At 37.4% G+C, this 20,000-nt stretch overlaps 1 long non-coding RNA gene across 1 annotated transcript in view; it reads right to left on the bottom strand.

Annotated features, from left to right (window-relative positions):
* The window catches only part of LOC133654915 (uncharacterized), a 9,263-nt gene extending 9,209 nt beyond the window's left edge, over positions 1-54 (bottom strand). Inside the window, exon 1 of the long non-coding RNA XR_009826905.1 lies at positions 1-54. This exon is cut by the window's left edge and continues 96 nt beyond it. This is a non-coding gene — a long non-coding RNA (uncharacterized LOC133654915).
* Between the last annotated feature and the right edge of the window lie 19,946 nt (positions 55-20,000).

Below are 20,000 nucleotides of genomic sequence, written 5' to 3'. Positions count from 1 at the left end.
CATGTGTCACTTGAGTCCACTTCCTGACAGCGCAGCCATCTTCATTGCCTTTGTCCTTACTTTGGGCCCGAGAGGCGATAATAAAAGCTGCACTTGTCCTCCTCAGGTGAGTAATGTCCGTCGCCCGGGGTCTGGGCTTGATACCATGACTTATATCCCCATCTCAGGAGAGTGGACGTTTCAATTTTGTTCCTAATGTCCACGTTTTACTCCCGTCCTGTTTGGAAGATCCGTCCCGCTTTGACCGCGGCGTCTTAAAAAAAAGCCCGCACGGCGGAGGGCGTGTATGCTAATGGCGCTGGTTTACGACTGTTTGTCCGCGCTGTTATGCTTTGTTTTACGGCGGCGAGTCACGGCAGGCTCAAAGTCAAAGTCGATATGATGAGCTATTAGCCTCGGCGGCCATTGTGCTCGCACGTGTCCAAGGTCAGGTCAGCGCGGGCGGGCGGGATCGTCTACTCGACATCCCCCCCCACCCCCATCTTCCAGCGCGGAGGGGTGGGGTCGGTCGGGGGACGCACATTATTTGTGCTCACCTCATCACTGCTCAGATGGGCTGTGCCCGGCTCGTAATAATGGCCTCCTTAACCACCTAAATGATGATGATGGCGGTGGAAACACAACAAGCTTTTTTTTGCCTTTTTAGACTGCAGTCTGTCGCACGCACAACAGCGTTTTCCCCGCCAAATATGCAAAAAAACTTGCTGGAAAATTGCAAATTCTCGAGAAAATAGTATCCACTGCAGACGATGCTGCTTATTAGGAAGATTATATGTCAAATTTCCACTTGGACTTCCTTTTTATTGTCATTCAAATTTGAACTTTACAGTACAGATAAGAACGGAATTTCGTTGCATTAGCTCAGGGGTGTCCAAACTTTTTTCCACTGAGGGCCACACACGGAAAAATGTAAGCATTCGGGGGCCATTTTGATATTTTTCATTTTCAAACCATAACAAAATATATGGATTTTTTTTTTCTTTTTTAACCTTTAGGGCTCCCAGGGACCAATCAAGGGTCAAGGGCCTCAGTCATTAAAATTAGAGATGTCCGATAAATGCTTTAAAATGTAATATCGTCTCTCTGTCTAATCCCCCTCTTGTCCCCACAATTCCCCTCTCTGTCTTCCTTTTTCTCTCTTTCTATCCCTCCTGCTCCGGCCCGGCTGCACCAAATGATAACATAAATACATTTAATAAAGTCAAAATACAAATAAGGCAACAAGAGAAGTATCCTACACTTCTCTTTTGTAAAGTAAATCTGAACAGCCGATATGGGCATCTACATCTGCTATATGATTTACCCGAGAAGCTGGGCAGGACATTAAAAAAAATAAATAATAAAATAAAATAAAATAAAATGTAATATCGGAAATTATCGGTATCGTTTTTTTTATTATCAGTATCGTTTTTTTTTTTTTTTTTAATTGTTTTTTTTAATTATTAAATCCACATAAAAAAACACAAGATACACTTACAATTAGTGCACCAACCCAAAAAACCTCCCTCCCCCATTTACACTCATTCACACAAAAGGGTTGTTTCCTTCTGTTATTAATATTCTGCTTCCTACATTATATATCAATATATATCAATACAGTCTGCAAGGGATACAGTCCGTAAGCACACATGATTGTGCGTGCTGCTGGTCCACTAATAATACTAACCTTTAACAGTTAATTTTACTCATTTTCATTCATTACTAGTTTCTATGTAACTGTTTTTATATTGTTGTACTTTCTTTTTTATTCAAGAAAATGTTTTTAATTTATTTATCTTATTTTATTTTATTAATTTTAAAAAAAAGGACCTTATCTTCACCATACCTGGTTGTCCAAATTAGGCATAATAATGTGTTAATTCCACAACTGTATATATAGTATTATCGGTATCGGTTGATATCGGTATCGGTAATTAAAGAGTTGGACAATATCGGAATATCGGATATCGGCAAAAAGCCATTATCGGACATCCCTAATTAAAATGTTGAAAATAAGTCAAATTATTATTATTATTTTTTACAGTATATCTCTATATCAACTTCTGGTTGATATCAAGTAAAAAAAAAAAAAAAACTTTGTTTTTTATAGTAAAACTGAAATATGCAGTATTTAGTCATTAGAGCCCTAAAAGATCAATAATGCAGGACACCATTGATTTGAATTCTTTAATATTTTTGAGTAATCACAGTAAAAAGTTAAATAAAATCCCACTAAATATATTTGGGAGCCAAAAGGTCTCCCACTCATAAAGTGATACATTTTTATTAGTTTTTTTTTTACTTTTCACACTTAAATTACGAGATCAACTTCAGATATATCTGTCGATTTTACGTTTGAACTATTATTTTGTTTGTTTTATGCTCTTTTGTCAAATAAAACTTAGTTTTTATATGGCAACCACACAATATATGCAATATTTTTTCCACGTAAAACATTTTAAAGTGACATTTTTTAAGTAATAATTAGGGATGTCCGATAATGGCTTTTTGCCGATATCCGATATTGTCCAACTCTTTAATTACCGATACCGATATCAACCGATACCGATACTGATATATACAGTTGTGGAATTAACACATTATTATGCCTAATTTGGACAACCAGGTATGGTGAAGATAAGGTACTTTAAAAAAAAAATTATAAAATAAAATAAGATAAATAAAATAAAAACATTTTCTTGAATTAAAAAAGAAAGTAAAACAATATAAAAACAGTTACATAGAAACTAGTAATTAATGAAAATTAGTAAAATTAACTGTTAAAGGTTAGTACTATTAGTGGACCAGCAGCACGCACAATCATGTGTGCTTACGGACTGTATCCCTTGCAGACTGTATTGATATATATTGATATATAATGTAGGAACCAGAATATTAATAACAGAAAGAAACAACCCTTTTGTGTGAATGAGGAGGGAGGTTTTTTGGGTTGGTGCATTAATTGTAAGTGTATCTTGTGTTTTTTATGTTGATTTAATTTTTTTTTTTTAAATTAAAAAAACAAAAAAAAACGATACCGATAATTTCCGATAATATCGGCAGGCCGATACTATCGGACATCCCTAGTAATAATTCATTGTAACATAGATTTTTTGTAATTTTTTTTTTTTTTTTTTTTCGAGCAATGGCAAAAAAAATAAAAATAAACAAAGACAAAAGAAAAAAAACAGCCTGCATGGCAGCTTTGTGTCAACATTGCAACTTTTTCTCGTTAGAATTCACCTCATTCCACTTTTTTAAAATGTTTTTTTTACATTTTTGCAAAACTATCAATTTTGCAATTTTTGCAGAATGTGTGGGGGGCCGGTAAACGATTAGCTGCGGGCCGCAAATGGCCCCCGGGCCGCACTTTGGACACCTCTGCATTAGCTCATGGTAGTGCAGGATAAAAGAGCAATAAGGTGCATATATAAATAAATACATTACTGTACAGATAAATATATTGCACTTTTGCATATGCACCCAGGTTTATGGATGTATGTTATATTGTCTTTATATTCCAGCCAGTTAATCCATTTTTGGGGAAGGGAAGGGTTATATCATGTAACACTGTAAAAAGTACTGTGTTTTATTGTATTTACAGTAACACACAGCAGATATGAGCATCTACTTCAACAATAGGATTTGCAGGAGAAAAAAAAAGGGAACACGGTCGTCGATTTTACAGTAAAAATAAAAATTGTCAGCTCATTTTGCCATAATTTTACTGTAATAATAACAATAGTACCGTTTGTCCGTTTAACGCAGGGGTGTCAAACTCATTTTAGCTGAGGGGCCGCATTGAGGAAAATCTATTCCCCAAAATCATGGCATAATAACTTAAAAATACAACTACGTCAACTTTCAGTTTCAGTTTATTTCGAACATGCGTACAATGCAATATAATTAACACATGTTTCCAGTTGTTTCATTACGGCACGTCCGAAAAGGAGTAGGAAGAAGCTGAGATTATTTAATCCTACCACTTTTCATACCATAGCAAGTAGAGATGTCTGATAATATCGGACTGCCAATATTATCGGCCTATAAATGCTTTAAAATGTAGTATCGGAATTTATCGGTATCGGTTTAAAAATGATCGGTATCGGTTTCAAAAGTAAAATGTATGACTTTTTAAAACGCCGCTGTGTACACGGACGTAGGGAGAAGTACAGAGCGCCAATAAACCTTAAAGTGCCCGCCCAGTCACATAATATCTACGGCTTTTCACACACACAAGTGCATGCAAGGCATACTTGGTCAACAGCCATACAGGTCACACTGAGGGTAGCCGTATAAACAACTTTAACACTGTTACAAATATGCGCCACACTGTGAACCCACACCAAACAAGAATGACAAACACATTCCGGGAGAACGTCCGCACCGTAACACAACATAAACACAACAGAAACACAACAGAACAAATACCCAGAAACATTGTTCCCTCTAATTCAAAAACTCCCTGAGCATTCAGTGGAGCACATGTGAGCAACATCACACGTGGCAATACCAGTAGCACACCAGTCTCAGACCAATCTTTTATAATAACACTCAAATGAGAGGAGTCATTTTCATGAGATTATTTTGGAATATTGGTGATTTGGCCCACTTGTAAAGAAAATAAAAGAAATCGTGTTTTTCAATAAGCTATGGATTAGTATTGTACAATATGTCTGGGTGGTGGTCCTGCTTTAGAAATCATTTGTACCCCTTTCAGAGATCACATTTAGTTCCCCTTAAACATCCTCATGTTGCACAATGAAATGTAAGCATAGGATGAAGTGTGCATTCCTTTAACTTTCTCTAGTAACAGCATTCCATGATTAATATCAATAAATTAACATTAATAATAAATGACAGTAGAATAAGCGCACGTATGACTGAGGAGTCATAGTGTAACTTTGTGTGGTGTTTGAGTTGTCCGACTTTTTGTGTGGCCATAAACGCACCAGTGGTTTAGTGCTATGCGTGTTGGTGACAGATGACAAGTTGGTTTTGGCCTGGTTTGTACGGCAGAAAATGACTAGTTTTTCGAGATAGAAGTGTTTTACTCATGTTTTTGGTGTGGTTATGGCCGAATGTAAACAGTTTTGCTCAATAAAGTGATCGATATAATTCCAGTCCTCGAAGCATCTCGATAGACGTTACAATAATTGAACGGTGTTGACGAACACCGTTAGGGCCGCTTGTTGTCACTGTCACTCAAGAGTTGCATTGCAAAATTACACAGAATAAATGTGTTTATTTTGTTTAGAACTCAGATGGGATTTGATTTGGTGCGCGGCATATATTTGCTGTGCGCAGAGGACGCTTGAGCAGTGCGCAATTGCGCGGGCGCACACCTTAGAGGGAACGTTGCCCAGAACCCCTTGCAGCACTAACTCTTCCGGGACGCTACAATATACACCCCCCGCTACCCCCCCCCCCCCCACCTCAACCACGCCCACCTCCCAAATTCCAAGCTGCTGTTTTGAGGCATGTTAAAAAAAATAATGCACTTTGTGACTTCAATAATAAATATGGCAGTGCCATGTTGGCATTTTTTTCCCCCATAACTTGAGTTGATTTATTTCGGAAAACCTTGTTACATTGTTTAATGCATCCATCACAACAAAATTAGGCATAATAATGTGTTAATTCCACGACTGTATATGCCAATACGGCCGGGTTAACTTATAAAGTGACATTTTAAAATTCCCGCCACACTTCCGGTTGAAAATCTCCTTTGGATATGATTTATGCGCGTGACGTCATAAAATGCACGGAAGTGTTTGGGCCCTATTGGACACAATACACAAAGCTCTGTTTTCTTCGACAAAATTCCACAGTATTCTGGACATCTGTGTTGGTGAATCTTTTGCAATTTGTTTAATGGACAATGGAGGCTGCAAAGAAGAACGTTGTAGGTGCGATCGATCGGTGTATTAGCGGCTAAGTACAATACTTACAGCAACACAACAAGGACTACTTACTACGCCTAGCCGATGCTTGCCGCCAAACCCACGGATGAAGTCCTTCGTCCCGCCGTTGATCGCTGGAACGCAGGTGAGCACGGCTGTTGATGGGAAGATGAGGGCTGGCTGGCGTAGGTGGAGCGCTAATGTTTTATCACAGTTCTGTGAGGTCCGGTTGCTAAGTTGCTAAATTAGCCTTAGTGTCGTTAGCAACAGCATTGTTAAGCCTTACCAGGCTGAGAATTTGTAACCGTGTAGTTACATGTACATGGTTTAATAGCATTGTTGATCTTCTGTCTATCCTTCCAGTCAGGGGTTTATTTATTTTGTTTCTATCTTCATTTGAGAACGATGCTAGCACGTTAGCTCAGTAGCTAAGTGTGTCACCGATGTATTGTCTTGGAGATAAAAGTCACTTTAAATGTCCATTTCGCGTGCTCGACTCTCATTTTCAAGAGGATATAGTATCCGAGGTGGTTTAAAATACAAATCCGTGATACACAATAGAAAAAGGAGAGAGTACATAGTTCTGTGAGTTCCGATTGCTAAGTTGCTAAATTAGCCTTAGTGTCGTTAGCAACAGCATTGTTAAGCCTTACCAGGCTGATAATTTTTAACCGTGTAGTTACATGTACATGGTTTAATAGTATTGTTGATATTCTGTCTATCCTTGCAGTCAGGGGTTTATTTCTTTTGTTTCTATCTTCATTTGAGAACGATGCTAGCACGTTAGCTCAGTAGCTAAGTGTGTCACCGGTGTATTGTCTTGGAGATAAAAGTCACTTTAAATGTCCATTTCGCGTGCTCGACTCTCATTTTCAAGAGGATATAGTATCCCAGGTGGTTTAAAATACAAATCCGTGATCCACAATAGAAAAAGGAGAGTGTGGAATCCAATGAGCCAGCTTGTACCTAAGTTACGGTCAGAGCGAAAAAAGATACGTCCATCACTGCCTCTCAAGTCCTTCACTCTAACGTTCCTCATCTACGAATCTTTCATCCTCGCTCAAATTAATGGGGTAATCGTCACTTTCTCGGTCCGAATCTCTCTCGCTCCATTGTAAACAACGGGGAATTGTGAGGAATACTAGCTCCTGTGATGTCACGCTACTTCCGCTACAGGCAAGGCTTTTTTTTTTATCAGCGAGCAAAAGTTGCGAACTTTATCGTCGATTTTCTCTACTAAATCCTTTCAGCAAAAATATGGCAATATCGCGAAATGATCAAGTATGACACATAGAATGGATCTGCTATTCCCGTTTAAATAAAAAAAAATCATTTCAGTAGGCCTTTAAGAGTTGGACAATATCGGAATATCGTCAAAAAAGCCATTATCGGCCATTTCTAATTACGACGGCCTTTTACGATAAAGTATCCGCAAAGTTGCGCGTCCAAACGACGCACGTCCGCTCCCAAAGCTCGGGAAAAGGAAAGCAAACAGCGGCCATCAGTGATGTCATCAGCAAACCAAGGTGTGTAATTGCGTCCGTCCGCCCGCTTACGCGAACGCCATGCTTTGTTTCACCTGACGTGCAATTATTTTTCCCATTAAAAACGCACACTTTGCCTTAATTCTTCCCAGTGAAATTTCCATCGGGAGGCCATTTGCTCTGGTGGAGAAAGTTTGCGTCAGTGCCGGGGCGAGTCATTTGCGCGAGGCAGGTGATGCATTATGTTCAAGTGTCACCCTGCAAAGGAGGGGGACGAGGAGGAGGGGGGGTTAAATTAATAGCTTTCTGCCATAAGCATTCTCTGATAAATATGATTGCATACATTACATACTTGCATACATCATGTTGCTCTTGATCTGCTGTCTGCGCCGCACGCCAGACGCCGGCGCGCTCGCTCGCAAAAGTACAATTAATTTGCTGGGAGTCTTTCAGGTCTCATTAGCGTTTCTGTTCTGCACGCTTGAGCATTGAAAAATTTGACTTTTTGGACACATTTTAGCTCTTTAGCGTTTTTCAATACCTCCGTTTTTATGGCATTTAGTTGGTCGTGTTGTCTTTTCCCCCCAAAAAAGGTCTTTCTTCGGGGCTCCCATTGGCTGAAAAGGCCTTGGGGGTTCAACACAAACATGACTAATGTGCTCATCAATGGCTTTTTTGCTGTGTGTTTCCAGCGTCATTAACTTATCAATAACGCCGTTTGACGACCGTAAGGAAACCCCCGAACGGAGGCGAGGAGCTAAATGGAACGTGGCCTGGCGGTGTCGGTCGCTGAACATGGCCGCCCTCGTGGCGGTGGGGTGCCGTTTAATGGTGTGGACATGAAGTTACCTGTGTCTTAATCCCGTAATGGACGCCTCCGCCCCCCTCCTTGGAGAACAGCTGCATCATGGGGCGTGACCTTCATCTCTCCATGGCCACGCCATTAGGTATACCTGCCAAACAAAAAAACGCGACGCTGTAGCACAAATTCTGCCTTTCGAGGAATAATAATGAACACTCTAAGTCAGGGGTGTCAAACGTACGGATCAGGCCCGCAAACAGGTTTTATCCGGCCCGCAGGATGAGTTTGCTAAGTATAAAAATTAAATGAAAGAAACTGCTGTTCCAAATGTGTCCACTGGATGTCGCAATAGCAATTATTTGTATCTTTGTAGATGATGCTACATATGTACAAAATAAACCACATGATGTTACTACATCACTCGAGGAAAATGAGCAGGCCTGGCCCTAACCAATCTGGCGCCCTAGGCAGTGAAGTGTATAAACTCACAAGAAACCGAATAGCTTTGTCTTTGACCTTTTTTTTTACTTAAAGAAAGCAAATTAACATATTATATGAGAATGTTATGTTATGATTATCTTTAACCGAATCACAGCAGTGCTCAAATTAAAAAACAGCATTCCCTCTCATGTGATATTGCTTAATTAACATTAACGATGTGCACTTTAACAACTAGGCTTACAACTATGCCTAATATATAAAGGGGTGGAAAAGTGACTATTACCTGCAGGGCAAACATTAGCTAACCAGAAGGCAATAACAATGTAAACAAAAAACACCTGCTTAAAAGATCTAATACAAATGTGAATAATATAAATACAGTCTATTATACAGCATTATTCACATGTGAATAATATAAATACAGTCTATTATACAGCATTATTCACATGTGAATAATATAAATACAGTCTATTATACAGCATGATTCACATGTAAATAATATAAATACAGTCTATTATACAGCATTATTCACATGTGACTAATATAAATACAGTCTATTATACAGCATTATTCACATGTGACTAATATAAATACAGTCTATTATACAGCATTATTTACATGTGAATAATATAAATACAGTCTATTATACAGCATAATTCACATGTAAATAATATAAATACAGTCTATTATACAGCATTATTCACATGTGACTAATATAAATACAGTCTATTATACAGCATAATTCACATGTGACTAATATAAATGCAGTCTATTATACAGCATTATTCACATGTGACTAATATAAAAACAGTCTATTATACAGCATTATTTACATGTGAATAATATAAATACAGTCTATTATACAGCATAATTCACATGTAAATAATATAAATACAGTCTATTATACAGCATTATTCACATGTGACTAATATAACTACAGTCTATTATACAGCATAATTCACATGTGACTAATATAAATACAGTCTATTATACAGCATTATTCACATGTGACTAATATAAATACAGTCTATTATACAGCATTATTCACATGTGACTAATATAAATCCAGTCTATTATACAGCATTATTCACATGTGAATAATATAAATACAGTCTATTATACAGCATAATTCACATGTGACTAATATAAATACAGTCTATTATACAGCATTATTCACATGTGAATAATATAAATACAGTCTATTATACAGCATTATTCACATGTGACTAATATAAATACAGTCTATTATACAGCATTATTCACATGTGACTAATATAAATACAGTCTATTATACAGCATTATTCACATGTGACTAATATAAATACAGTCTATTATACAGCATTATTCACATGTGACTAATATAAATACAGTCTATTATACAGCATTATTCACATGTGACTAATATAAATACAGTCTATTATACAGCATTATTCACATGTGAATAATATAAATACAGTCTATTATACAGCATTATTCGCATGTGAATAATATAAATACAGCTTATTATACAGCATTATTCACATGTGAATAATATAAATACAGTCTATTATACAGCATAATTCACATGTGACTAATATAAATACAGTCTATTATACAGCATTATTCACATGTGACTAATATAAATGCAGTCTATGATACAGCGTTATTCACATGTGAATAATATAAATGCAGTCTATTATACAGCATTATTCACATGTGAATAATATAAATACAGTCTATTATACAGCATAATTCACATGTAAATAATATAAATACAGTCTATTATACAGCATTATTCACATGTGAATAATATAAATACAGTCTATTATACAGCATTATTCACATGTGACTAATATAAATACAGTCTATTATACAGCATTATTCACATGTAAATAATATATATACAGTCTATTATACAGCATAATTCACATGTGAATAATATAAATACAGTCTATTATACAGCATTATTCACATGTGAATAATATAAATGCAGTCTATTATACAGCATTATTCACATGTGAATAATATAAATACAGTCTATTATACAGCATAATTCACATGTGAATAATATAAATACAGTCTATTATACAGCATTATTCACATGTGAATAATATAAATACAGTCTATTATACAGCATAATTCACATGTGAATAATATAAATACAGTCTATTATACAGCATTATTCACATGTGAATAATATAAATACAGTCTATTATACAGCATTATTCACATGTGACTAATATAAATACAGTCTATTATACAGCATTATTCACATGTGAATAATATAAATACAGTCTATTATACAGCATTATTCACATGTGAATAATATAAATACAGTCTATTATACAGCATAATTCACATGTGAATAATATAAATACAGTCTATTATACAGCATAATTCACATGTGACTAATATAAATACAGTCTATTATACAGCATAATTTACATGTGAATAATATAAATGCAGTCTATTATACAGCATTATTCACATGTAAATAATATAAATACAGTCTATTATACAGCATAATTCACATGTGAATAATATAAATACAGTCTATTATACAGCATTATTCACATGTAAATAATATAAATACAGTCTATTATACAGCATAATTCACATGTGAATAATATAAATACAGTCTATTATACAGCATTATTCACATGTGACTAATATAAATACAGTCTATTATACAGCATTATTCACATGTGACTAATATAAATACAGTATATTATACAGCATTATTCACATGTGAATAATATAAATTTCTAGCATTGAACTTGCAGTCTTGTTGATATAAAACCACATCAAAAGTCGTGTGCCAGGTTACGTCAAACATCGATTGTAATGTACATAAAATTAATTAATGAGAATACTTGCTACTAAAGTAATGGTGTTAGTATTGGTGTCATCATATAAAACTGTTATTCCGAACTTTTCTCCAGATTTAGCTCTCAAGCTGGGTTCCTCACCAAGCAGTACAGATCTTGATCAGGTCGCATCGCCCACAAAAAGAGCGATACAGCTTGGATGAAGTCGCTCAGCGTCTGCGACCAGCCATTTATCAAGTCCACCCTAACCTCCGAGAGACTGGCGAGTACTCGACACGTCTGCTGCCGCTCGGCGAGTGGGGGGGAGGAGGGGGGGGCGGGGGGGTGCAATATGTCCATTTTAGGCCTCTGGTGAGCTTGGAGAAAAAGTGCTGATGTGTCCACTGCTGCTAAGTTTGATGGATTTGTTGTTCCACCCCTCCCGCAACAAAACAAAAGGCCATCATTAATTCCTTTGTGCTGCGCGGGACTTTATGGCACGGTAGGTGTGGTAGAGCAAAATGAGACGGGGGTACAGATGGGGTCACCCGGATCATTCTGCTCTCTAGGCATGCATGGATGATCCTGCACAGTGGCGCTGATTAGACCATGATTTAACTGCTCGCTGTCGCTTTCCCAGGGACTGGAGCCGTCTTTTTGATATTTACAACTTCCACCCTCCAATGTTGGCCACGCTTTTTAGGACCGAGCGCCATTACTGGGCGTCATCAGCGTTACGAGGACTGCGGTGTGCGCCCGAGTGCAACCGGTTAGCTCGCCATGCTAACGAGCTCGTCTGAATGCACTCAGCCCAATGCAAACATGGCATTTATTTCAGTGGAGGGAAGCAGGGATAGGAGGAAGGATGGAAGGAGAGAAGAAAGGAAGGAACCAAAGAAGGAAGGAAAACAAGAAGAATGAAAGAAAAAAATTGAATGAAGAAAGAGAGACAATAAGGGGGAAAAGGAAGGACGGAAGAAAGGAAAGAAGAAAGCAACAAAAGAAGGAAACAATGAAAAAGGAATGAAAGGAAAGAAGAAAAGAAGGATGGAAGGACAAATGGAAGGAAGGAAGGTAGAAAGGAAATAAAGAAGGAAGGAACACAAGTAAGAAGGAATTAAAAACAAGGAATAAAAAGAAAGGAAGGAGGAAAGGAATGATAGGAGGAAGGAGGGAACACAGGAAGAATGGAAGGAGAGAAGAAAGGAAGGAAGGAAGGAAGCAAAAAAGGAACCAAAACAAGAATAAAAGAAAGAATTGAATGAAGAAAGAGAGACAAGAAGGGAAAAAGGAAGGACGAAATAAAAGAAGATAACAAAGAAGGAAGAAATTTAAAAAAGTAATGCAAGGAAAGAACGAAAGAAGAAAGGAAAGAAGACAAGAAGGGAAGAAAAGAAGGAAGACAAGGAAGGAAGGAGGGTAGAAAGGAAAGAAGGAAGGAAGAAACAAAAGAAAGAAGGAATTAAAAAGCAAGGAATAAAAAGAAAGAAGGAAGAAAGGAAGGAAGGATAGGAGGAAGAAGGGAACAAAGGAAGGATGGAAGGTGAGAAGAAAGGAAGGAAGGAACCAAAGAAGGAAGGAAAACAAGAATAAAAGAAATAATTGAATGAAGAAAGAGAGACAAGAAGGGAAAACGGAAGGATGAAAGAAAGGAAAGAATAAAGGAACGAAAGAAGGAAGAAATAAAAAAAGGAATGAAAGGAAAGAAGAAAGGAAGGAAGGAAGGTAGAAAGGAAAGAAGGACGGAAGAAACAAAAAAAGAAGGAATTAAAAAGCAAGGGATACGAGGAAGGGATGAGAGGAGGGAAGAAAGAAAAGATGGAAGGAGAGAAGAAAGGAAGGAACTAAAGAAGGAAGGAAATAAAGAAGGAAGGAAGAAAGGAAGGATAGGAGGAAGGAAGGAACAAAGGAAGGATTGAAGGAGAGAAGAAAGGAAGGAAGAAACCAAAGAAGGAAGGAAAACAAGAAGAATGAAAGAAAGAATTTAATGAAGAAAGAAAGACAAGAAGAAGAAAATGAAGAAGGAAAGAAAGGAAAGAAGAAAGCAACAAAAGAAGGAAGAAATGATAAAAGGAAAGAAGGAAAGAAAAAAGGAAGGAAGACAAGAAGGAAAAAAGAAAGGAAGGGAAGAAGGACAAACGGAAGGAAGGTAGAAAGGAAAGAAGGAAGGAAGAAACAAAGAAAGAAGGAGTTAAAAAGCAAGGACTAAAAGAAAGAAGGAAGGAAGGAATGAAAGGAATGAAATAAAGGAAAGAAGACAAGAAGGAAGGAATGAAAGTAGGAAGGGAGAATTGAAAGAAGCTAGGAAGGAGAAACCATGGAATGAAGGAAGGAAGGAAGGACATTAATAAAGAAGGGAAAAATAAAAATGGAAGGAACGATTGGAAGGAAGGAAAACAATAAGGGAATAAGGAAGGAACAAAGAAAGGAAGAAGGCTTAAAAAGAAAGGAAGTAAAAAGTAAGAAAGAAGGAAATTAGAAAGAAAGAAAAGAAAGAAGAATGGAAGGAATAAAGGAAGAAAAACACAATGAACAAAAAATTACGAAAGAAGGCAGGAATGAAGGAGGGAATGAAATCGGGAAGGAAGGAAAAAGGAAAAACGGGAAGAATGGAAGAAGGAACAAAGGAAGGAAGGAAGGAACAAAGAAGGTGGGTAGAAAAGAAGTACGGAACCAAGACAAGAAGGAAGGAAGGAAAGAATGAGAGAAGAAAGGAAGAGGAAACCAAGCAAATAAGTAAAAAGGAAGGAAGGAATTACATTAAGGAAGCAGTGAAGAAAGGAAGGAAGACAAGAAGGGAAAAAGTAAGGAAGGATTTATATAAAAAGGAAAGAAAGACAAGAAGAGAAGAAGGAACGAAGGAAAGATTGAAAAAAGGAAAAAGTAAGGAAAGAAGGAAATTACAAAGTAAGGAAAGAAGGTACGAAGAAAGAAATGAAAGAAGGGTGGAAGGGAGTATAAAAAAACTAGGAATAAAAGGAAAGAAGGAAATTAGCAATGAAGGAGGAAATGAAGTTAGGAAAGAAGGAAGGAAGAAGTAAAGAAGGAAGAAGGAAGAGTGTAAGGTAGAGTATTTAACCTTCAGCAGTGATGAGGTCTTAGAAGATTCCAACTTGTGCATCTCAGATTAATTCCAAGCCCAAGGGCACTAAGGCAGCACAAAACAACAACATGACGTCCACACCAAGGACTGATGTACAATAATATATCAGTTTGTCTTTTCCCATCATGCATCTCTCCAAGCAGCATTCTCTGCTGTGGACTCTCTTTCTTTATCTTCTAAAGAGTTTCAAATAAAATATCCTTCTTTTAATACGAACACAAACGTCCACCACAGAGGACGCTGGGCTCTCTGGACTGAGACACTTACGCTTGTGTCACAAAAACGTTGAAAAATATTTCAAGCTCAACCTTGGTGGCGCTTCACGCGGTGTGAGTACATGAATCACACGTGTGGGTGAGGCCCACGCACACTCCCTGCAGGGGGGAGTGGGCGATCAAGACAAATACTCACAAGTCATGGCGCCCTGAGATGGAATACAAATTGAGATGGTAGCGGGTGTGTGTGTGTGTGTGTGTGTGTGTGTGTGTGTGTGTGTGTGTGTGGGTGTGTGTGTGTGTGTGTGTGTGTGTGTGTGTGTGTGTGTGTGTGTGTTCTTGTATTTCTACCCTTTCTTGAGACATCAACAAGGAAAAGTACCTTCCATGTGAACACCGCAAGAAGTTGTAGTACCTTTACCTGAGTGATGCTAAAAACGTGTTACCGGTGGTGTGGCTCAGCGTAACCATTCTGAAACCTGGTTCCTGGTTCAAATCCAGCTCCAGCTGTTGTGTCCTCGGGCAAGGCACTAAACCACCTTTCTCCCAGTGCCAACCACACCGGTTTAAATGTACAAAACCCAAAACTAGAGATGTCCGATAATATCGGCCGATAAATGCTTAAAATGTAATATCGGAAATTAGGGATGTCCGATAATGGCTTTTTGCCGATATACGATATTCCGATATTGTCCAACTCTTTAATTACCGATACCGATATCAACCGATACCGATATATGCAGTCGTGGAATTAACACATTATTATGCCTAATTTGGACAACCAGGTATGGTGAAGATAAGGTACTTTTTAAAAATTTAGTAAAATAAGATAAATAAATTTTAAAAAAATTCTTGAATAAAAAAGAAAGTAAAACAATATAAAAAACAGTTACATAGAAACTAGTAATGAATGAAAATTAGTAAAATTAACTGTTAAAGGTTAGTACTATTAGTGGACCAGCAGCACGCACAATCATGTGTGCTTACGGACTGTATCCCTTGCAGGGATGTCCGATAATGGCTTTTTGCCGATATCCCGATATTGTCCAACTCTTTAATTAACTATACCGATATCAACCGATATATGCAGTCGTGGAATTAACACATTATTATGCCTAATTTGGACAACCAGGTATGGTGAAGATAAGGTACTTTTAAAAAAAATTAGTAAAATAAGATAAATAAATTAAAAACATTTTCTTGAATAAAAAAGAAAGTACAACAATATAAAAACAGTTACATAGAAACTAGCAATGAATGAAAATGAGTAAAATTAACTGTTAAAGGTTAGTACTATTAGTGGACCAGCAGCATGCACAATCATGTGTGCTTACGGACTGTATCCTTTGCAGACTGTATTGATATATATTAGGGATGTCCGATAATGGCTTTTTGCCGATATATGATATTCCGATATTGTCCAACTCTTTAATTACCGATACCGATATCAACCGATATATGCAGTCGTGGAATTAACACATTATTATGCCTAATTTGGACAACCAGGTATGGTGAAGATAAGGTACTTTTTAAAAAAATTAGTAAAATAAGATAAATAAATTAAAAACATTTTCTTGAATAAAAAAGAAAGTACAACAATATAATACAGTTACATAGAAACTAGTAATGAATGAAAATGAGTAAAATTAACTGTTAAAAGTTAGTACTATTAGTGGACCAGCAGCACGCACAATCATGTGTGCTTACGGACTGTATCCCTTGCAGACTGTATTGATATATATTAGGGATGTCCGATAATGGCTTTTTGCCGATATCCGATATCCCGATATTGTCCAACTCTTTAATTACCGATACCGATATCAACCGATATATGCAGTCGTGGAATTAACACATTATTATGCCTAATTTGGACAACCAGGTATGGTGAAGATAAAGTACTTTTTAAAAAAGTTAGTAAAATAAGATAAATAAATTAAAAACATTTTCTTGAATAAAAAAGAAAGTACAACAATATAAAAACAGTTACATAGAAACTAGTAATGAATGAAAATGAGTAAAATTAACTGTTAAAGGTTAGTACTATTAGTGGACCAGCAGCACGCACAATCATGTGTGCTTACGGACTGTATCCCTTGCAGGGATGTCCGATAATGGCTTTTTGCCGATATCCGATATCCCGATATTGTCCAACTCTTTAATTACCGATACCGATATCAACCGATATATGCAGTCGTGGAATTAACACATTATTATGCCTAATTTGGACAACCAGGTATGGTGAAGATAAGGTACTTTTTAAAAAAATTAGTAAAATAAGATAAATAAATTAAAAACATTTTCTTGAATAAAAAAGAAAGTACAACAATATAATACAGTTACATAGAAACTAGTAATGAATGAAAATGAGTAAAATTAACTGTTAAAAGTTAGTACTATTAGTGGACCAGCAGCACGCACAATCATGTGTGCTTACGGACTGTATCCCTTGCAGACTGTATTGATATATTTTAGGGATGTCCGATAATGGCTTTTTGCCGATATCCGATATCCCGATATTGTCCAACTCTTTAATTACCGATACCGATATCAACCGATATATGCAGTCGTGGAATTAACACATTATTATGCCTAATTTGGACAACCAGGTATGGTGAAGATAAGGTACTTTTTAAAAATTTAGTAAAATAAGATAAATAAATTTTTAAAAAATTCTTGAATAAAAAAGAAAGTACAACAATATAAAAACAGTTACATAGAAACTAGTAATGAATGAAAATGAGTAAAATTAACTGTTAAAGGTTAGTACTATTAGTGGACCAGCAGCACGCACAATCATGTGTGCTTACGGACTGTATCCCTTGCAGACTGTATTGATATATATTGATATATAATGTAGGAAGCAGAATATTAATAACAGAAAGAAACAACCCTTTTGTGTGAATGAGTGTAAATGGGGGAGGGAGGTTTTTTGGGTTGGTGCACTAATTGTAAGTGTATCTTGTGTTTTTTATGTGGATTTAATTTTTTTTTAAAAACAAACAAAAAAAACGATACCGATAATAAAAAAAAACGATACCGATAATTTCCGATATTACATTTTAACGCATATATCGGCCGATAATATCGGCAGGCCGATATTATCGGACTTCTCTAGTATTTCCCATAGTTGTAGTGGGTATCAGGATTATCTCGGGGAGAGCGTGTCCCAAATTCCAAGCTGCTGTTTTGAGGCATGTTAAAAAAATTAAAAAAAAAGCACTTTGTGACTTCAATAATAAATATGGCAGTGCCATGTTGGCATTTTTTTTCCATAACTTGAGTTGAAGTTGTTCGCTTATTTTGGTAAACCTTGTTACATTGTTTAATGCATCCAGCGGGGCATCACAACAAAATTAGGCATAATAATGTGTTAATTCCACGACTGTATATATCTGTATCGGTTGATATCGGAATCGGTAATTAAGAGTTGGACAATATCGGAATATCAGCAAAAAAGCCATTATCGGACATCTCTACCCAAAACCAGTGAAGTTGGCACGTTGTGTAAATCGTAAATTAAAAACAGAATACAATGATTTGCAAATCCTTTTAAACTTATATTCAATTGAATAGACTGCAAAGACAAGATACTTAACGATCAAACTTGAAAACTAAATGTTTTGCAAATATTAGCTCATTTGGAATGTGATGCCTGCCACATGTTTCAAAAAAGCTGGCACAAGTGGCAAAAAAAGACTGAGAAAGTTGAGGAACGCTCATCAAACACTTATTTGGAACATCCCACTGGTGAACAGGCTAATTGGGAACAGGTGGGTGCCATGATTGGGTATCGATCAATCAATCGATGTTTATTTATATAGCCCTAAATCACAAGGGTCTCAAAGGGCTGCACAAGCCACGACGACATCCTCGGTTCAGAGACCACATAAGGGCAAAGAAAAACTCACAACCCAGTGGGATGTCAATGTGAATGACTATGAGAAACCTTGGAGAGGACCGCATATGTGGGTGACCCCCCACCCCCTCTAGGGGAGACCGGATGCTATGGACGTCGAGTGAGTCTAGCATAATATTGTGAAAGTCCAGTCCATAGTGGATCTAACATAATAGTGAGAGTCCAGTCCATAGTGGGGCCAGCAGGAGACCATCCCGAGCGTAGACGGGTCAGCAGCGCAGAAATGTCCCCAACCAATGCACAGGTAAATGTTCCACCCCGGGTCCCGACTCTGGACAGCCAGCACTTCATCCATGGCTACCGGACCTGTGCCCCCCCCCCCTCCACAAGGGAGAGGGGGGCAAAGGAGAAAATAAAATAAACGGCAGATCAACTGGTATAAAAGCAGCTCAGTCATTCACAAACAAGGATGGGGCGAGGGTCACAGTCCAACAGTTTTAAGAACAACATTTCTCAACGAGCTATTGCAAAGAATTTAGGGATTTCACCATCTATGGTCCAAAATATCATCAAAAGGCCCGTCACCTTCGACACCTCAAACTGCATCCAAAAGCGACATGTGTAAAGGATATCACCACATGGGCTCAGGCTCACTTCAGAAAACCACTGTCAGTAACTACAGTTCTCTCTACAGTGCAAGTTAAAACTCTACTAGGCAAAGCCAAAGCCATTTATCAACAACACCCAGAAACGCCGCCGGCTTCGCTGGGCCCGAGCTCATCTAAGATGGACTGATGCAAAGTGGAAAAGTGTTCTGTGGTCTGAGGAGTCCACATTTCAAATTTTTTTGGGAAACTGTGGACGTCGTGTCCTCCGGAACAGAGAGGAAAAGAACCATCCGGATTGTTATAGGCGCAAAGTGTAAAAGCCAGCATGTGTGATGGTATGGGGGTGTATTAGTGCCCAAGACATGGGTAACTTACACATCTGTGAAGGCACCATTAATGCTGAAAGGTACATACAGGTTTTGGAGCAACATATGTAGCATTATGAAGCCTAAGATACGACAACAGAGATCCCGGACTGTTGAAAAAATTAAGAATGGGAAATAATTACACCTGAGAAGCTTCAAAAATGTGTCTCCTCAGTTCCCAAATGTTTACAGAGTGTTGTTAAAAGGAAAGGCCATGTAACACAGTGGTAAAAATGCCCCTGTGCCAACTTTTTTGCAATGTGTGGCAGCCATTAAATTCTAAGTTAATGATTATTTGCCCCCCCAATGCTCATCAAACACTTATTTGGAACATCCCACAGGTGAACAGGATAATTGGGAGCAGGTGGGTGCCATGATTGGGTATAAAAGCAGCTTCCATGAAATTCTCAGTCATTCACAAACAAGGATGGGGCGAGGGTCACCACTTTGTCAACAAA

Source organism: Entelurus aequoreus, linkage group LG08, assembly GCF_033978785.1.
Source record: "Entelurus aequoreus isolate RoL-2023_Sb linkage group LG08, RoL_Eaeq_v1.1, whole genome shotgun sequence".
Lineage (NCBI taxonomy): Eukaryota > Metazoa > Chordata > Actinopteri > Syngnathiformes > Syngnathidae > Entelurus > Entelurus aequoreus.
The sequence above is the reverse complement of the archived record's forward strand: the minus strand, read 5'-3'. Positions and strand labels throughout refer to the sequence as shown.